The sequence below is a fragment of the Podarcis bocagei genome (genome assembly GCF_964188305.1).
Source record: "Podarcis bocagei genome assembly, chromosome: 3".
Classification (NCBI taxonomy): Eukaryota; Metazoa; Chordata; class Lepidosauria; order Squamata; family Lacertidae; genus Podarcis; species Podarcis bocagei.
In genome coordinates this window covers 36037597-36055984 of record NC_138127.1, presented here as the reverse complement: position 1 = coordinate 36055984, position 18388 = coordinate 36037597, and the positions used below count along the sequence as shown (strand labels likewise).

The window sequence follows — 18388 nt, the reverse complement described above, 5'->3', positions numbered from 1 at the left end:
ATGGACATTCCACCAGTAGTACGTCTCACAGCTAACGCTGTGAAATTAGAATATGATTGCTCTGTCCATTTTCTTGAAAAATGATGAACACGTTATCAATTTTCCTTACTCATATTCCTTCATTTGAATGAAGTTTCCTGCCCCCATTGCTTTAGGGGAAAAATCATATATACATTAAGTATTCTATGTGTGGGGGGAAATGCTAAACTATTTCAGAAGTGCTGCAGAAAATCTTTCTGGTATGCCTTGCCTTTGGTTGTTGCCCTGGGGGCTTATCTACCTCACATTAAGCAGGTGGCAAATGCAGTGAAAAAGGAAATAGCAATCAAATTAAGTGCTAGTTATTTTTAATATCCTTATTAACCATGACAGTTATGCATTCCACCAGCAAATGTTAATTAGTTTGAATTATTTGCTTACTTTTGTATTCTCATGTGTTTTGTTTCTGATTGCTTTACTACTTGAAAGAGGATGTTTTTTTCCCTAATTAATAGTGCCTAATTCTGTAGATATATGCTAGACTAATATGGTTAGTTTTCAGTGGGGGCATGTAGGTTCTCCCCATTTGTGTGCTCAAGAAATATTATTTGGATTGCAGTGCAATACATAATCTCCAGGGAATTAGGCTGACTGATCACAAGGAGGGTTATTCCTAAGCAAGCATGCATAGTCTCTGGCTTGCAAATGTGTGTTAATTTCAAGTGAAAGTATATTTTATAATAGTTTAAAAGTCATATTTATTCAGCATAGTGCAGAATTCATTCAGTGCGTTCACAGAGGCATCAATCAAATAGATCAGCAGCTCTCAAACCTTGCTGGAGATCACAGCGAACCTCTTACATTCTAACATTGTAAGAACACATTCGTTTTTCTTTTTGATTAAACATATAGTATTAAAAATAACATCCCCCCCCCCTTATCAAGCCAGAGATGTGTTATAAAAGTCATTGGCCTTTGGCCACATTCCAGAGAATGACGTCTTTATCTGGCAAATACGTTTTTGGGGGAAATTAGTAGACATAATACAGTGCTGTATTATGAAAATCGGGTACCCCAGACCAGGAAGTTCATATGTTTGCCTGATGAATAATTCAGCCCTGGTTAAAATGGCTTCAGCCTCTGTCATCAGAAATAAATCCAGCCCAGGGCCAAGTACAGATATCCTCAGCTGTCCTGCAACGTTTCTAGGACCAGCTGAATTGATCTTGTAGACCACAACAGTTGAGAACCTGTGAAAGGAATGATTAGTGGGGTGGGAGGGAGGATGGGAGTGGGGTGGGTCTTCGTTTGAAATTCAGCACTGGGGTGGAGAAGCATATCCTCCAACATTTCTCTGATTAAAATAGGGACATCCCATTCCATAACAATAATTTTACTATTTATACCCCACACATCTTACTAGGTTGCCCCAGCCACTCTGGGCAGCCTCCAACATAACATAAAAACATTTTTAAAACAAACCTTCCCTATACAGGATTGCCTTCAGACGGCTCAGGGGTCAGGTAATTCCATACCCTCCAACATTTCTCCAGTGAAAATAGGGACATCCTAAGAAAAAGTAGGATATTCTGGGATCAAATCAGAAACCAGGGTGGCTTCTCTAAATCAGGAACGTCCCTGGAAAATAGGGACACTTGGAGGGTCTGGACTTTGGAGAAGGGTTCTCTCCTGAAAAGTGAAGTCATAATTAGCCTCAGACCATCTGAGTCAGGCCAAAGGCCTATCTAATCCAACACCCCGTTCTCACAATAGTTCTCAAACGGTGTCCACACTGGTGGGGCAGGAGAGGATGGCAAGGAAGTGTCAGACAGTGTCTTGAAGTAAATAAAAAAGACCACACAGAGTCAAATGTCCAAAAGGAAAAACTTTTACTAAAAGGCAAAGGCTTGTTACCAAAAAAAAAAATCAGACACAAGAGATACAAACAAAAGAGAGAGAGAGAGAGAGAGAGAGAGAGAGAGAGAGAGAGAGAGAGAGAGTAGCTTCCTGATCGCAGGAATTTAGCTTTCCTGGCCCAGCGTGACCTTGAGATAGTCAAAACAATATTTGCCTCAGAAGTGAACCTTCTAGAATCTTCCAGCACTTTCCAGTTTCTGCCCTCAAAGACTTTAGTCATGACAGGAAGTGTGGCGGGAAGATTCAAGGACAATCAAGGAGACATTTAAACATTTCATTCGTGTTGATGAGAGTTTGTTTGCCTCAAATGAGACTTAATATAAATGAGATTACCCAGCAAAAGCAAGCTCATACCTCTCGTTGAGATTGTATACATAAAGTCAGGGCTTTTTTCAGCCAGAACTCATCGCCTCTCAGGTGGACGCCATCATCTTAATATAAGAGAACAAGGGAGGCGTTAATGGTGAGTTCTGGCACCTCTTTTTCTAGAAAAATGGTGCTGCTTAAGGTACACATGTAAGAAGCTTATTTATAATTCTGTTCTTATGTAGCTGCATTGTTTTATACTTCCTGCATGTTTCATTATCATATTGTGTTCTGTGTTACAAATCAAGGAGTTGTTTCTTTTTGTTTTCCAATGTATTTATTTTTCATTTTGAAATATACTGAGGTTCTGGCTCATGTTCCAAGGATGTTGGCTGTGATGGGACTGTTTGGTCTGGCGCAACCGGCTCGCTCAGTCGTGGTTCTGGTTCCGGTGTCCTTTCGGCCTCGCGGGTCCTCTCTGTATTTACTGATTCTGCCTCTCCTGCTGGCCCCTCCTGCTCTATGGGCCTCACTGCCCCACTGTTCCCTTGGGACTCCTCTGACCTTTCCTCCTCCTGGTTTTCTCCTGGGAATCGTCGCTGTATCTGGTCGTAGTGGCGACGCCAGCATTGCCCTCCATCCGTTAGCACCTCGTATGACATGGGGCCAGTGACCCTGGTGACTGTGGCGGGTACCCATGCTGGGCCTGCCCCAAAATTCTTTCCGTACACTGGGTCCTGGGCCTCGAAGGTCCGGGGGTTCCTGCCTTCCCCCACCACTACCACATCCTGAGCTCTATCGGGGTGAAGGCGGTCCAATCTGATTGCAAGGCGTCGGCCCATTAGTAGTTCAGCAGGGCTCCGGCCAGTCGTTGAGCTGGGGGTGCTGTGCTGTGCTAGAAGGAACGTGGCAAGGCGGTACTCCCAATCCCCTTGCGTCATGCGGCGAAGGGTGTCCTTGGTGGTCCGCACCATGCGTTCTGCTTGGCCATTGGTGGCAGGGTGGAACGGCGCCGAACGGATGTGGTGGATGGCGTTCTGCGCAGATGCGGACCGAACCATTAGGCTTGACGGGTGTGACGATTGGGGTTTCCCAGGGGGCATTAGGCACCGGCTCCAGCACTCCTTGCTCCACGAGCCGGTCCAATTCCTCGTCTATACGGGGTTTCACAGCGAACTGGACCCGGCGGGCCTTGAGCCTGACCGGTCGTACTGCGGGGTCAAGCTGTAGAGCAATGGGGGGCCCGTATACTGTCCCAATTTCCCATCGAAAACCCCTGGAAATTCCTTGCATATGGCGTCCACGTCCACTTGTAAGGTAGTGTGGTTCACCCCGGTGATGGCTAGCCCCAGTGGTCCAAACCATGCCAATCCCAGTAAGCTAATGTAGGGGCCCTTGACCACAAGCAAGTCCAGTGTTGCCGCGTCCACCCTCGGTATTGCACCCTGAAGGTCCTCACCCCCATTGTGGGGACCTTACGTTTCTGGAAGTCCTGGAGGGTGAATGGGACCGGCCTGAGTTTCGGACCCCCAGTAGGACACAGTTTCCTTAAGGTCCTTGCCGAGATTATGGATAGAGTTGAACCCGTGTCAAGCTCCATGCGGCATGGGGCCACCTCTATCTGTACCTCTACATAAATTTTCTCTGCGTTGGGGTGGGGCAACTGGTATACCTGGAAGTCCGTGGGCTCCGTCGAGTTGCCTTGGTGCGTTGGGCCGCGGGACCTGGTGCTCTTGGATTGGTCATCTGATGCCTGGCGTCGGGTGGGCCGAGCTCGACACACCCGGGCGATGTGTCCCGATTTTCTGCACTGCCTGCACTCTGTGTTGCGGAAACGGCAGGTCCTCCTCTCAGCTTGCGCAGATCCCACCTTTGTTGCCAGTGAAATATACTCAGAGTCGCAAAGTGATTTCATGCTCTTTATTCAGCTCATACTGGTGAGGAGGAATGAATGAAAGTCCCCTCAAAGTATCTACTTTATATACATTATTTACACAATGGGCTGCACATGATTGGCTAATTCTGGAATTCTACTGTAAGCCAATCAGGTTGTGGATTCACTTATATCTGGAGCATGATTGGGTGGTTCCTGCCAACCAATCATACTGTTGCATTGTTCTAGGACCAATCAGACTGCTGCATTCTGAATCCTATTGTTCTAGGACCAATCAGATTGCTGCAATTTGGATCCTACTGTTCTAGGACCAGTCAGACTGCTGCAGTTTGGATCCTATTCAACTCAGTACATAACAGATTAAATGTATTAACTGGAGGTCAAAATCTTCAGTGTGAAGTTTGGTGGAAATCTGTATAGTGAGCTAAGGGGAAATTGGTCCTTCTCAGCATGCAAAGTTGAGTCCTGCCTTTCCCTCCCCATCCCTCCCTTGGAGGAGAGCAACTCAAAGTTCCCCATCCCCTAGTATCCATAAATTTCAACAACAGGCAATGATTCAAAAGGAAAAGCTTTTATTTCTTCAGACCTACAGTAAGTACAACATAATAGTCTTGGTACAAAGCTGCTGTTTCATCTTAGCCTGTACTCAGCCATACAGTTGCACAACACACAAAGGATCTTAACCATCCAGCCTCAGACAATGGGCTCTCTCCATTAGGCCTTGAATACACTCTAAGTAAGCCCACTGAGGTAACAGGAGACCCACCAGTGATCAAGTTGCTGAGGGCCCCAATCTTCAAGTTACAAGGCTCATCCTCCCCACAAAGCCACAAATCTCACTTCTGTACCTTGCCTGGTCCTCCATTTTGTGCCTAGGAGCCACATTTAAGCAGTCTCATTAAGATGAGAACTCTGTAAGAAATTATTTGGTGCAGAAATTTAAAAAAGATTAGACTTGAAACTCTGTGTGTGTTCTACCCTTTTTGTTTAATTATAACCGATCAGACAACAAGGTTCGTTCTTTTCTGTCTCTTTTTTGCATACGTGCCTCACTTTTGATAAATAAAATGTCAGGCACCTATTTTGGCCACCAGATGGCAGCACCTCACCACAAAAAGTCAGACTGTTAGAATGATAAATTACATGAACTTGCACAATGAAAGTGCGACAGTTCCAGGGCTTTTTTTCAGCTGGAACTCACCGGAACTCAGTCCCAGCACCTCTCAGATGTGCACCATTCCCATTATAAGAGAACAAGAGAGGCATTCAAGGGGAGTTCTGTCACCTCTTTTTTCAATAGAAAAATAGCACTAGACAGATCAATAACACACCCACTCTTCTTCAAGAATCAACTGCCAGCAAATTTCAGTCCTAATTCTGCTTGAGAAGAAGCTGGGACTTCTAAAACAGTGCTGGGGAACCTGTGACCCTCCAGATGTTTTTGCACTCCCAACTCTATCAGGCCTAACTAGCATGGGCATTGTTGAGGGATGATGGGAGCTGTAATCCAACAGCATTTGGGAGGCCAAAGGTTCCCCGGCCCTGTTGCAAAACTCTTTTGCCTCTGATATTTTTTGCCAAGGTGTGGGCACTAATCTCAAATAGCCTTCCCATAGTGTTAGTTGGGGAAACTGTGTGAACCATGCTACGGTAATTCTTGTTTTCAGCTGCTGCAAAATGCCTACACAAGGCCTCCCAAGTGAGGGATTGTTCTTGACTGTAGCTGCCTCCCTTGAGCACAGGGACAAGTTCTCCCTGGCCCAATGTACTGACCTGCCAGAAAGAATGGGCTAGGTACACGGCCACTTGGGGACAAAGACGGGAAGAACTTGAGCAGCTGCACTAGTACGTGTACAAACTATGCTGCGGTGACATAGTTAATGTCAGACTGAGCTGGCGAACTGTTCTGAGCTAAAAGGCTTCATTTCCTTCTGGGAAACCTTTCAGCAGCCACTTGTGGGTGAGGCCAGAGGCAAAAGTGTATGAAGCAATTCCCCCACACCCCTCCAGGCAAGCAAGAGGAATTATCAGCTAGGCTGAAGCACTTTAAATCAGGGCTGGTGAGGGGTGTGTTGCTAGGAATGATGTGCAGCTCAGAGAGAGTCAGTCCAAGGGCCAGGTAGAGAGACCTAAATGGTTGTGTTCAGCCCCTGAGCTTGAGATGTGGACACTGGCAATGAGAGGAATCTTGGATTCAACTATATTGATTTCTAATTATACTGAATTATTTTAATTTGTGGTTATATTGACCTGAATATAAACTGAGATTTTAGAGTATTCTATTTAGTGAGCTATTTCAGAAATGTGGTAGTCCTTAATTCCAATAGCTGGTTTCAGTTACATGTAACAAATGCTCTGAGATCAGAGCCACTCCTAAAACATACTAGGCGCAATACAAACTAGCAGCAATCTTAATTTTTTATTTTTTTTATTTTTCAGATGTTAGTTTTCCTTCAGAAGCTGATGTTAATGGATCTGGTAAGTATGCTTTGCCTTGCTACTGAAATCCCATTAGAATTAAAACTCATGGGATGAGAAGAATAGCATGTTGCAAGTCCTGATAAGCATTTATATTAGGGAATAAGACCCATTCAACCCAGTTGGATTTAGTTCAAAGTAAATTTGCATAGGACTGTGCTGTGCATACATTTCAGCTTGCATATGTAGGAATCACAAGCTTTAAATCCCCCCTTTTTTATCGCAGAGCACCCTGAACACAGAAAAAGAACATCAGAAGACTAGCTAAGGGGAAATTGGCAACACCAGTGTACATTTTCAGAGTACAGAGGAATGTTTTGCTATTTAGAGTGCTAAGCAAAATAGTAGCAACACATTATAATTACATTATGGTGGTTACTGACACCAAAATCTAAATATGGCATATGGAGTTGGATGGCTAAAAATGTCCCTCCATTTTTAGGAAAAATACACCTTTGGCATGGTGTATCTAGCCACAAAATTTGAGATGCAAAGTACATGCTCAACATCAGCCAAGTCACAGCTGTTTTGCAGTATGTAAGTGCAGCAAAACTTTTACACTAACCAAGAATGTGCTTGAAGACTGGTTACTTCAGAGCCAATGCCCAGCCTTACAAATCTCACCTGCAAGGAAGTATTTGCATACATTGCTTTCATTACAAAAATCATGCTTTGCAGAAACCCACAAGAGAAAGCAAGACACACAAAAGGAAAATAGCATTCTTGGATACACTGAAACTCTCTAACCAGAAAGCACATCTCCACAATTAGCCTGAAGCCATGTCAAGGAGGCCTTTCCAGATTACAGTATTATTGGGGAACAAACAATCTTCAACCATTACTCAGGTGTTGAAGGGCAGCCAAACACCTATCCTCAAAGTAGTGCAGTTGTTAACATAGAGCTTCTCCAGACATCCTTTTTATTGCATATCCATGATGATGAGCACTCTTGATGCTATGGGGATAGTCACATGCAATCCTGCCTTCAATGCTGTTTGTGCCTGGAAACGTTTTGAGGTGGTCACACTGTTTCATTTCCAATCAGTGCCTATCCCATAACTTCCTGCTGCTAAAAACCTAGAACTTTTTGTAGCACACATGTTTTCATTTATTTCTGTTTGCTATAGCCTTTCTGGACAGCAATAATGTGGTGGCATCACAATAAAATTCTAGTCTGGAGGGGCTCTCAGCAATTGCATGGTTCTTTTCTCAAGCAAATAACTCCTCTTGCAGTTTGTTTGTTTGTTTGTTTGTTTGTTTGTCAAATTGTGGCGGGAAGAATTGTAGGTATAATGTCAGCCACTCACAGCTAGCAGTTTGCTGCTTATTTCAGTTGCTCCTGTTGATAGTGCCTCTGATTGGTAGCAGGTTTAGAAAGTAGATGAAAGACTACAGGTTTTTGTTTTGTTTTTTAAATAAAGCACATAAGTCTAAGGACTGCTGCCCTGCTCACTCTGCTTGCCAACTCCGCCTTTCCTCCAACCCTCCTTCCCCACCTGTCCAACCCACCTCTGTTTACATCTCACCCACCCAGGGACGCGGACTTAGAAAAAATATTGGGGGGGCCCGGGAAAGCTCATGAATAATAAATAAGCTCATGAATATGCAAGTAAAGTGGCTCCGGCCCTAAATAGGGCAAGCCACGCCCCCCCAGCCAGCCGATTGGCTGGCTGGGAGGTGTGGCCAGTCGGGATTCCCCTGTTCTCACGGGATTTCCGGCAGTGCCTTGGCCGGGGCTCTCCGATTAGGGCGCGCGGCTGGCTGGCTGGCGAAGGAGCAGGCTGGGAGGAGACGGGGGACGGCGGCGGCGCTCTGCTGGAAGGGCGCCCACCCGAGATTATTGGGGGGGCCGAGCCCCCCCAAAAATTTTTTTGAGGGGGCTCGAGCCCCCTCAAGCCCCATGGAGTCGGCGCCTATGAACCCACCCCCTTTTCAGCCCCTCATAGCTTGCCCAAACCTCACATCATCTCCCCCCACAGCTCACCCCAACCCCCTTTTAAAGGAGGGGGAGGCATTTCAGAGACCAATTTTCTGAAGCCCCTCCATATTTAATGGTGCGGGGGGGCACTTCACAGAACACAGAACACTTTGCCAAACTGCTCTGTGAATGCCTTCCCCTTTTGTTAAACAGCTTGCCTGGGCCGCCTGCCATCTGCGCTGCTTGCTTGCCTCCCTGCCTGCCATTCTGTCAGGCTGCAGTTGGTGTGATGCCCTGTTGGTGGCCACATGAACTGCAGCATGACAACAGCATTACATTTTTATGTATATAGGAAGAGTGTCCTTTACTCTGATGCCCTGCTTGTGGGCTCTTGAAGGCTGCTGAGTACTTCAAACAGAATACTTCACAACAGTACAACTCCATATATAACACAACATTCCCTTCACACACTTTATAAAAATGCTAATAATATATTGGATGTTATAAAAAGCTTTGTCAGATTATCTGCTTTTGAATTTGAATGATACTAACTATTTGCAGCAAGATTCCGTGGATAATAGACTAGGGTAGTGTGGAGATTGCATGGATAAGCTCACAGGGACATGAATAAGTGAGCAAATGACTTCCCTGTTTTCTTCACTGAACCTGTCCTTCTCATCTTACAATTTCCTCCAGCAGCTGTGGGAAAACAAGTAGAATCAGCATCATGTGTCACACTTGCTCTTCTGAGGCCACCCGCAGTTGTCGTCACTTTTAATGGGAAGAACAACCCCAGAGAATGAGGAGGAGTGATATCATACACTGGCTAGGAACTAATGGAAGCAGTAAAAGGCAGGGTGGCAATGGGAGTGGAGCAAACAAAAACACTTTAAACATAATGTATGTGCCGGAAAAATACACGAGGTATTGTTGAGAGAGACATCCTGAAAAGGAGGGGGGAGTGAATAGAAGAGGACAATTCCCTTCCTTTCATGTATTTCATTCTCAGGATGCTGGATCTTACAAGCTGGTTCTACCCCTGGGAACAGGCTGAAGTAGCAAAAAGAGAAATATTTGAGCACTCTGAGTGGTCACTGTAAAACATTAGGAAATTTCAAACTTCCTGTGGGTGACATTAATCAACACTGCTCAGTTGTTAAAGCACGAAACACTGAATGAGAGATGGCTCTTCTTAAGAGCACAGAGACCTTATAACTAGTCTGACAGTCTAAATTATAAGGTCCATCGTTATCAGCTCAATTTCTCCATTGCTTGCTTCTTCTTCCAGGATTAATTTAAGCAAAGACTGACCTGCAGAGTGAGGCAACTTCCCCAGCTGGCAAATGCTTGGAGGCAGCACCCCCAGCCAGTGGCAGTCTTTGGACTCAGATTTCAGCAGCACCCTGTGCAATGCTAAAATTTGGTGCCCCCCCCCCACCTCTTGAGCTACAACATTGTTGTGGTGCCCCCTGTGGCCGAACCACTCACACTACCCTAAAACCACCTCTGCCCCAGCTGTTTTTCCTGAGCCCCCTGACCAGAACCTTTTGTTGGAGAACAGAAAGTACCGTATATGTCATGTGGCATGTCCTGTACCCCCATAACTACCTTCAAGTGCAGCAGAGGACTCTATCCCATTGCCTGTGTTGAAGTAAGTCCACCGTCACTCAGCCTTTGTACACTGAATTGGGGGTTGTGGCTGCCATCTTGTCCTTTGCTTCAGGCAGCAAATAGTCTTGAGAGGACCCTGCCAGGACCTAGCTCCAAAACTAGTTTTCAGGGCAAATATTCAATGCAACAATACATTTTTAAATCCCTGTAATTGAGAAGGTAGTGTTCAAGCATGTGACAAGCATCTTCCTGCCCTCAAAACTGAACCATACCTATCCTCCACATGGTCAGAATTGGAAGGGATCAGAGCCAAAATCCCACCTCAACACCTCTTATTTTACAAATGGAGCCCATTCTGCCTTGTCCACCTCTTTCTCTCTCCTGTTTCTTTTGAGGAATCTCTTGAAGGTTGTGTGAACTACTTTGCTTCATATTACCAGGAGTGTGAGGTGGGGGGCAGTCCAGAATAGAAAACAGGTGGTTGTTGGAATTATTCTTTTCATCCGCTGTGGTTCAGTGTGCAGCAACCCCCTGGAGCATGAGAGTTTATCACAGGAGCCAGGGCTGTATATTCCAATACGGTTGTGCAGGGTTTCAAAGCCATCTATCCACAAATTAAAAGACGCCTGCTTCTTGGGAGAACAGCAGTGACAAACCTAGACAGCATCTTAAAAAGCAGAGACATCACCTTGCCAACAAAGGTCCGTATAGTTAAAGCTATGGTTTTCCCAGTAGTGATGTATGGAAGTGAGAGCTGGACCATAAAGAAGGTTGATCGCCAAAGAATTGATGCTTTTGAATTATGGTGCTGGAGGAGACTCTTGAGAGTCCCATGGACTGCAAGAAGATCAAACCTATCCATTCTTAAGGAAATCAGCCCTGAGTGCTCACTGGAAGGACAGATCCTGAAGCTGAGGCTCCAATACTTTGGCCACCTCATGAGAAGAGAAGACTCCCTGGAAAGGATCCTGATGTTGGGGAAGTTTGAGGGCACAAGGAGAAGGGGACGACAGAGGACAAGATGGATGGACAGTGTTCTCAAAGCTACCAGCATGAGTTTTATTTTCCACCTACCCCCAGGCTAGTAAGGAAGTGGGATAGATACATGAATGTGCAATAGCAGGCATCAACACTGTGCCTACAGGTGTACATGTGCCAACAGAGGCCTTCCCCCTCCCCTGCTGAAATTAGGCTTGCTTTAAGAAAGCATAGTTTTATGATGTTAAGTGGGTGTCGGTCTGGGTCCCCTTTCCAAACCTTTGAACTTTTATATGTGAGGTTAGAATGTGTTAAGAGGGAACTTAATGAACAGGTCAAACTAGTCCCTTTGTCAGGGTAATGACCTTGGCTGAGCAGCCAAGTACCCAACATATGCATCTAAAGAGAGTGAGCAAATGTGTGGGCCCCATCCCACTCACCTGGCTAGTAGGTAGAAGAACAATAGCCTGAGTTCTTAAGGGGAGGTGGAAGCTGAGAAATGCTGGAAGCTGATGACAGAGGCATACCTTGCTCTGTGCTGAGCAGAAGCTGGATTTGGGGTCTTATTTGGAAATCCAATGGAGAAGCGATATCTGTTGGGGTGTTTACTGTGTAGAGCCCTCTATCCTATGCTCAGGCTGCATATATATGTAAATAAAACAATATATCCTAACCCTACGCCAAAGGATAAATGGACATAAATCTGATATCAGGAATCACAAGACAGAGAAACCAGTAGGAGGACACTTCAGTCTCCCAGGACATTCTATACAAGATCTCAAAGTATCTGTCTTATTACAAAAGAATTTCAGAAATAGACTGGAAAGAGAAGTTGCTGAATTGCAACTTATTACCAAACTTAAAACCATGGAGAGACATGGTCTGAATAGAGACATTGGATTATTATCTCAATATACATGATAAAGCTATTTTTAGCCATCTCACCCCTGGCTTTTTCCTGTAAGACCAATTGCAGTCGTTAACAGTCGTCAACAGGTTTACCACACCTATCAGCCAATCACCCTTCTGAGTAATACCCCTCCCCACCCTCTCACTATGTATAAGAGTCTGATGACTTCTGTTTCAGTGCATCTGAAGAAGTGTGCATGCACATGAAAGCTCATACCAATAACAAACTTAATGTTACTGGAAGGATTTTTTTAAATTTTGTTTCAGTATATCCTAAATACACCACAGTCTCCACTGACCTTCAGTCCAAGGAAACCAAAAAGCACCTGGAAGCCCTGGAGTCTCTCACCACTTGGAGATTGGGGTGGCAAATAACAATGGTGGTGGAGAACAATACTGTGGGATAACACAACTTGAATGCTCCTCATTGTACTGTGTGTGTGGTGCCCAGAGCAGTTTGTGCACAGGCCCAAAAAGGTTGGAGACCCCTGTGCTACAGAATCTCTTTGTGAAAAGCCCCTTCCTAATAATGATGATGATGATGATGATAATTTATACCCCGCCCATCTGGCAGGGTATAAATCAAACATTAAAAGCTTCCCTAAACAGAGCATATCCTTTATTCAGTGACATTGAGCTTTAAATCCTTATATCAGTGTTTTACTATGCTTCATCTCATTTGTCCTCCCCACCAACACAGCAATGAAGTTTATTATTAATATGTCCATATGGTCTATTATGATAATGCGTATTTCCATGAAAAACTTTGATATAAGTTTTATATAAATATAAACTTTGATATAAGTTTACAGTCAGAAATGTATGATGTTTCCCTGTGCCCTTGAAAGCGTTCTTTGAATTTCCCACTTCTGCAATTCAGAATGTCAAACCCACATTAGCAAGACTGTAAAAAACAACAAAACATTTTAATGACTTCTCCCATCCACTTTCTATCCCAGATACACAATATTCAGACACGAGCACAAATGGCGCCAGAGAGGCTTTGTAGTATAGTAGCATTGTGTGTGAAAACACCACCAGATTAACAGCCAAGGCTGACAGGTGGGCCAATGGTTAAGGTGGGAGATCTCATTTTAGCCATTACACAACATTTGACTCTGAAGCTGCAATATGATGTAGGGGAGTAAGTTCCATTGTAGTGAATGGGACTAACGTCTCTGTAAACATGCATAGGATCAGATTACATGGATAAAATGCTATGTTCTTGGTTAAATCTGGTGAACTCAGTGAAACTTAGAACCAAAGTGTATGCTATATTGAAATTCTGTGTTTGGCACTGCCAATGCAATTTTCTTTTTGTATAAGGAACTGCAAAGGGGGTGGGGGGAGAGTTTTTGGATCAGGCGTGCAGTGCAGGGGAGGAAGGCCACATGGACCCAATCCAGATCTCCTTACTTCCAAGTGAGCATACATAGGATGATGGCCCAACAACCACTTATCAAATGATTTTGGGTCTTCTTTGCTTTTCTTTTGCCAGAGGAACACTTATCAGACAGCTGATTTGTGTTTATGGCAATAAAAATTCCCCATTGCATTGTGAACACTGTAGCACAGGAAATTGTAGTATATAAAGTTATTTCCTTTAAGAGGGAAACTTCTTCCCCTTTCTCAGTGCCTGATCAGCTGCACTGAAGGAAAAGGATATGACAGAAACATTTGGAAGCATATTCACATTTCCCCAATCCTTCTTCCTCCGTTGGGAACAAATGGATTGTTGTTTGTGCTAATTCAAAAAGTCTGCTGTGGTAGATAATGGCAATACATTGAACCCTGAAGCATGACTGCCTCCTGCTAGGGGAAGGGAAAGAGTAAAGGAACAGGAGAAAGGAGTGGAACCTAGGTGTTTGGTGGGAAACAACAAAGTGTATTTTCTCTGTCTGTTAGTCTCAACTCTGCCTTCTACTGACTGGAAGCATGCAAAGTTGCTTATACCCAACAGCCCACACCCTCTCACTTGCTCTGCTTCACATCTTCCTTGAGTGTTGTTGCCTGGCTGGAATGTAATCCTTGAACTCTTGACAATGCCTCATTCTTGCCTGGAAGATGGGTAGAGAGGTGTGTGTGTGAATGTGTAGAAACTAGCCTTCTGTACAAAGGTACATTTTACATCCACTGCTCTTCCCACTTTTGCCTCTGGCCAAAGTGAGGTGACTGCCTCAGATGGCAAGATCCACAGGGGCAGCAGATCCCAAAGCAGATATTTATTCCCTCCTAGTTCTTGATGCAGATCGTCATTCATGCTTTCTTCCCTGATGGGGAAGGGGACACAGTTTTTTTGTTTGCCTCAGGCACCAAAATGTTTTGGACTAGCCCTGTCTCTGGCCTCACCCACCACTGGCCTGTGGTCATAGGGCTGGGGAAAAAATCCCCACTCCTGGGACACAGCTCCCTGTGACCATGAGAATTTGAAAAGGTTTCTAGCCTATTGTTTATTGTGTATGAGCAGCATGCTAGTACAAAAAGCCTGACTGCTCTGGCTTCACTCGTCCCTGTTGCAAGTAGGAGAAATGAAAGAGGAAACAGATTCTTTTCCTTGATTTTAGTATATGTTTGTAGGGGGGTTTTTTTTTGGGGGGTAAGCTGCTTTTCTTGATTAATGATTAATAAATTTAATGATTACTACCACTACTACTACTACTACTACTACTACTACTACTACTAATCAGCCCTGGCTTCCCAGGGATTGTAGTTTGTTTCTCCCTAAAAAGCCATAATGAGTAAGCTGACAGCAAGCTGTGATTTGAGGTTGGCTAGCAAACCAGGCATGTTGGGGAGCCACAAACCATGACCCCTGATTTGGATGTAGGGGAAGAGCAGCTTAACTGCAGCTTCCTGGCTTGTTTCCCCGTCTTGTACCCAGAGCAGAGCAAAACCAGAGTGATCAGGCAGAGTACACTAGCACACCTGATTAACCTTGAGATGGAAATTTAGCCTGTGAACTACTCTGGCTAAAATCTTCATAGCTTTTTAAAAAGCCAGCACTTGGGTTTTTGACTTGGGTTCCAAAACTAAAGGGCAGCCAGAACACATCTTGAAGTTCTCAGTGTTTCTGAATACTCTTCAGAGGCATTCCCATGTAAAAAGTGTTGTAGTAGTCAAGCGTAGAGTTTGAAAAAGCATAGCTGATGATGGCTTAATCAATGTTCAGTGTGCCAAAGCAGTTACAACATTGGACTCAGACCTGAGAGATCAGGGTTCAAACCTCAACTCAGCCAAGAACATGGGTGACCTTGAACCAGTCTATGGCTCTCCGCCTAATCCAAGATACAGGGTTGCTGTGAGGATGAAATGGGCAGCGAGAGAATCACCTTGAACTCCTTGGATGAAAAGGAATAGGAATGGAATAATAAATACATAAATAATGTTCCTCAAGTAGACTCACAGCATACATAATAAGTGCTAGTGCTATCATCTATCTATCTATCTATCTATCTATCTATCTATCTATATCTATCTATCTATCATCTATCTATCTATCCATCTATTTAGAAATGTTCCTGGCTCTGGCTCCCCACTGGTAATTGAAAAGCAAGCCTGAATTCAGGAGAATGCCTAGGCAGTGTGGGCTTTACTTATTTACGTTTTGGAAATGGGATGAGATCCTCTAGGCTAACCGTTAACTGGTTTTCAGTAGAAGCCACTATTTTTTTCAGCCCAAACACACACTCATAGCTCCAGCTGAGTCAAAGGGAATTTTCACTTTTTCTCTATAATTAACTCCCACAGACTTATGGAACATATGTAAAATGAATCTAGTTGAAACATCACTACTAGAGAACTGGTCACAAGTGAGATTAACTAAAGAAAGTATATTGTTGTCATGCTCACTGCTCCCCTCAGAATGGGCATCACCTTTAAATGATTATGCGTTCCAATAAATAAAAAAAATCCAAAAGCATTCTTACCTTATCCTCCATTTACTAGATGAGCCTCCTTTCATAAGGAACTGGCAGCAAGGAGCAATTAGGCACAAGACAGTCCTGGAAAAATCCCTTCAAGATTTCCTCCCTGGCAATTGGCTTAGCTGAAAAATGCCTTTGCAGATCAAACAGCTCTTGCTGCCTCGCTCTTAAGGGTCTGTGCATTAGATTCCAAAGTGACTCACTATTGCCATATCATTTAAACTGGAAATTATATAATTTATTTGAATGATTTTTAAACTAGAAAAAAAAATTTTTTTTACATTTCAGTTTATGAAAGAGTTAAAATCAGTTCCAGAAGAGTAGCCATATTAGCCTTCTGCAAGAAAAACAATGAAAGGTCTTGCGGCACCTTAAAGGCGACGAAAAGTATTATAAGCTTTCATGTAGTACTGAAGTCTGTTGAAGCTTACACCAAAATAAATTTGTTTGTTGTTATTATTTAATTTTATAATGTATATAAAACAGAGATAACCATTATAACAACAGGCCAACATTAAAAGGTGAAAAACAAGACTATAAAATAGGCACGTAGAATGAGTAGTTGCACATGAGTTAACATAACAAAATCCAAGTAAAGACTATCAACTTTATCAGATCATCAAGTATATTTTTTAAAAAACTAATATTTATTAAGAATTTAATAATTACATAAAGAAGAAAAAGAGTTAAACAAAGCAAAACAATACAATACAATACATAAAAAGCAAAAAAAGAAAAACACTGCTTATCTTAACAAAACAAAAACAAAAACAAAGACAGAAACAATTAAAAACACATCCAATATTTTCATATCTTGTCTTTCATTTACTTGTTTCGACGACCTCCTCACACCTCCCTTTTTTGTATTCTAGTTCAATTAGCTATTTCAGCAAATCCTTTCCATCTTTCCCAGTTTTTGTCCTATAGTTTATCTTAACACAATCTAACCTTATTTTTTTTCCCTTTGGCCCATTAACAGTCTATTTTTATTTAATTCTTTATAACATTTCTGCTAAAGCCATATAACTTCATTCCAGCATCCTTCTAACATTCATTAATTTTACAGTGTTTCTGTAAATAGTCTTTAAATTTTTTCCAATCTTCTTCCACCGACTCTTCTCCCTGGTCTCGGATTCTGCCAGTCATTTCCGCCAGTTCCATGCAGTCCATCAACTTCATCTGCCATTCTTCCCGGGTGGGTAAATCTTGTGTCTTCCAATAGTTTGCGATAAGTATTCTTGCTGCTGTTGTAGCATACATAAAGAAAGTTCTATCCTTCTTTGTCACCAATTGGCCGACCATGCCCAGGAGAAAGGCCTCTGGTTTCTTCAAGAAAGTATACTTTAATACCTTTTTCATTTCATTGTAGATCATCTCCCAGAATGTCTTAATCCTTGGGCACGTCCACCAAAGGTGAAAGAATGTACCTTCAGTCCAGATCATCAAGTATAGTTCCTTATTTGCCAGGCTTGTGACAAGGGTTATCTTGAAAATAATGGTTCCACTGTATATGTCATAAAGGAATGCCAAATCATATAAAACATATCTGGAGCTTCTAGTCCTTGTCAAAGTCTCAAATTATGCATGATTTTCGTTATAGTTATATTCCAGAGCGAGCAGTACCAAATGTCCAGTGCAAGATTTGGGGCTGTTTCCCATTGAGTTGCAATTATTTTTCCAGAGTTTTAACGAACAAACTACATGATGATTTTGATACAACTTCCAAAAAATGGCCAAGATTGTAACGGTGATGCACCTACTAGGGAATAGTTGATTTAAAGTATTAGTATGAAGCCTGAAAAAATAATATTTGTGTGTTGAGAAAGAAAGAGGCGGAAATTGTATGTTAAATCTGAGGTGGGTTGTTGCCAACAAAAGCTCCTCTCATGCTGTATTAAGGTTGCAGTACTGAACATACTGTACTTACCAAGGAGCAGTAAGCCTATATGTTACACACTTACTAAAATTCCCTCTTCCACACAACTGACCACACCTGCATAAACTTCCTCTTTCATACTTCAGTGTTAAAGGTACAGGAACTCGTCCTCTATTTGACCTGAACACTCTAGGAAGAAAGTTCCCTGAATCTCTGTGGGACTTTCCCCCAACACAGGATGGCACCTGTGGCCTTTGAGCATTGTCTCAAGACAGAGTTCAATATACAGGAAGTGTAAAAACACACAGAATACTTATTGCAATCAATTAAACATTAACAATACAGTCCCGTAAAGAGATGATAAGTCTCTTACTAATTATCTAATGGAAGGGAATTATCATCGTAATGTGTCGCCACCTACCACTGTTGATCTGGGGCCAGGGGACACCCAGTGAAATATAGGCCTCCTTTATGTGGGTATTTTAGCAGGTACCACAACAGTGGTGAGTATATAAAGAATCCACTTAGGCACCAATATTCACCGACAGTTTTCAACAATAGTTTTAACAACTGTCATCTCTATGAGCTTATTTGCAGGA

At 43.2% G+C, this 18388-nt stretch overlaps 1 long non-coding RNA gene across 1 annotated transcript; it reads left to right on the top strand.

Moving 5' to 3' along the window:
• Window positions 1-1963: 1963 nt before the first annotated feature.
• Window positions 1964-9843, top strand: LOC308583048. The gene is made up of 3 exons (XR_014006026.1): window positions 1964-2359; window positions 6536-6574; window positions 9781-9843. It is a non-coding gene; the product is annotated as an uncharacterized lncRNA (long non-coding RNA).
• The last annotated feature ends 8545 nt before the right edge of the window (window positions 9844-18388 follow it).